The sequence below is a fragment of the Chrysochloris asiatica genome, unplaced genomic scaffold (assembly GCF_000296735.1).
Source record: "Chrysochloris asiatica unplaced genomic scaffold, ChrAsi1.0 scaffold00001, whole genome shotgun sequence".
In the NCBI taxonomy this organism is placed as follows: domain Eukaryota; kingdom Metazoa; phylum Chordata; class Mammalia; order Afrosoricida; family Chrysochloridae; genus Chrysochloris; species Chrysochloris asiatica.
In genome coordinates, this window is record NW_006408519.1 from 9,613,508 (window position 1) to 9,616,546 (window position 3,039).

Genomic DNA, 3,039 nt, shown 5'->3' on the forward strand with positions numbered 1-3,039 from the left:
TCAAATCTATTCTTGCTTGAAATGCTCTCTAGATTCCAGTGGGATATATTCATGTCATATTTTGGCTCTCATGAATTTGTTTAAATATTTTCAGCTTCATCTTGAACTGGCATATGAGTAATTGGTGGTCTCTTCCACAGTTGGTCCATGGCCTTGCTTTGGCTGATGATATTGAGCTTCACCATCATTTCTTCACACAGATGTAGTCAATTTGATTCCTGTGAATTCCATCTGGTAAACTCCACCACAGGTGACCCTGTTGATATTTTAAATGCTGGGCATAGATTTGAGCATCACAGCAACACACAAGCCATTATGTTACAACAAACTGACAGACAAGTGGTAGGTTAAAATGTTAACTCACCATAAAATCATATTTTCAAACTAAGGGACAAGAAGTGTATCCTCTCTAATTTGGAAATACACTGAGTGTGAGATGAGAGAAAAAGTAACGGCAAAACAGAAATTTGTATACTATCTCTCTGAAATTAATTATCTTTGAAAAGGCCACAAGAAACCTAGAAAAGGATGAACTGACTGCACCGGAACTGTTTCATGTTCTGTGTAAAGTACAATGAAAATTTATACCATGGAGAAAACAAATAAGTCTTCTTTAAAACTCAGAAACAGGCAGTCAAATTAAGCAGGATTGTCTCATTTCTTTACTATAGCTTCACCTTATTTGAAATTCAACTTCAATTAAGTAACTCAAATTACCGTATTTTTCACATATAATGCAACCATATAAATGACACATACTCATACTGGTGTGGCACTGTAGAATAAGCACTGGACTGCTAATGGCAAGGCTGTGGATTCAAACCCACCAGCTGCTCCTCAGAAATCCTATACAGGGTCGCTATGAGTCAGAACCGACTGGACAGCACTTAAAACAACAATAACATATAAAACAAGCAAGAGACTAGCATAAGAGGGGGATTCATTGTTTTCAAAGCACCTATTATAGCATAATATTTGGTATCGCTGTGCTTTAAAGCCATTTTATCTGACAATGAAAGATTTAATTTATGATTACATCCACTGTGCTTCAGAATTTTTTAATCATGAATAGTTTAGACATTGATAACCTATGTGATTAATCTGTAGATGCAAAGAATCTGATTGATGAGTAGCAGTGCCACCAAAACACACTTGTAGATTCAGAATGAATGGGTATTTTCAGATAGCTGGAAACGCTGACAACTCTAAAAGCCTGTTATTACTAGTAAGTAAAACCCAACTATACATGTTTAAATAGTTTTGTTGAGAAGGTCATTAAGACTTTGCCATCACATCGGCTGAACACATTAACTTAACAGTGTGGACTTGAAAAACCGGGCTGCAAGTCAAAATTGTATCCAAGGCAGGATGTACTTTCTCTAAAGGTTTCAGGAAGCTCAGAGAAGTACCATTTGAAAAGGAACCTTGAAGAGTAAAAATTTCTACTGTTTTATGGGACAGACAGACACATCTTATTATTAATCTTGTACTAAATACTAATAATATCTGTTTAATTAGTATTGCTATATGTTTGTTTTTGTTTAAAAACTTACATTTCTGTATATTTAAAATACACAATAATATCCCTGGCCAAATTTTAATATCAAAGAAAGTGATAACAAAACAGTTCAAATGAATCACTCTATGAGAGAAGAAAAATATTATAAAAATACTACCATATTTTTATCATATATATTTGTTAAAATTGTCTTACTATTAATTACCACCAATCATCTGTCAGTTTGTCGTACTGTGGTGACTTGCATGTTGCTGTAATTCTGGAGCTTTGCCTCTGGTATTTTAAATACCAGCAGGGTCACTCTTGGTGGAGAGGTTTCACCTGTGCTTCCAGAGTAATCCAGACTAAGAAGGATATCCGGATTACTTCTGAATGGTTAGCTTTAGGAATAGCAGCAAAACTTTGTCAGAACAATCCTAGGTATTGTTGTTGTTAAGTGCCATTGAGTCAGTTCCAATCCATAGTAACCCTGTGTAGGATTTCTGGGGAGCGGCTGGGGAGCTTGAATTGATGACCTTGTGGTTTAAACTGACTTTGCAGCCCAGCGAATTAACCCGCATTAACCCACAGTGCCACACCAGACCTAGGCATTATTGTTATTGTTATGTGCCGTGGAGTGGGTTCCGGCTCATAGCAACCCTGTACAGGGTTTCCAAGGCTGTAAATCTTTACGGGAGCAGAAAGCCTCATCTTTCTCCCGCGGAACAGCTGGTAGTTTCGAACTGCTGACCTTGTGGTTCACAGCCCGATTCGTAACCACTATGCTACCAGAGCTCCTTCGGACTAGACATTAGTGAGCTGAAAAGGACTGGTATTGGTATTTTGAATTCAACAATCATATGGTTTAACATGCTAAGAATGACAAATGGAAGAGGAATGGCAACGTATTTGTCATTTTAAAAAGCATTTCAAGATCTATCTGGAAGTACAATGCCATCAGTGAGAGTAAACTATCCATACACCTATAGGGAAGATCAGGACTCCTGGTGTGGCACTGTGGGTTAATTCACTGAAGTGCAAAGTCGCTTTTAACCCAAAGACCGGCAGTTCAAGATCACCAGCCACTCCTCAAAAACCCTATACAAGGTCGCTATGGGTTGGAACCAACTCTATGGCACTTAACAACTACAACAACAACATAGGGAAGACCAGTCAATATCACTGTTATAAAAATTTACCTGCCAACCATCAAAACTAGGGATAATGAAATTGAAGAACTTTACTAACTTCTCCCCACTACTCATCTGTCAGTTTGTTGTACGGTGGTTGCTTCCACGTCCTTGTGATTCTGAAGCTCTGCTATCTGTCAGGTAACACCAGAATATTGAAACATTGTGAAGAGCACCATAATCTGCCAGATATAATGCCAGAGATGAGTCTCTCAAAGTGGAAGGCACTCACAGTAAGATGGTCTGCCTCCTCAAAGTAAACTTGACTGTCGTGACACAAATCGTGAAAACGTTTTGGACCTTATTTGTTGATGAGGAACAACTCAAACTAAAGAGAAACAGTTGTAAACG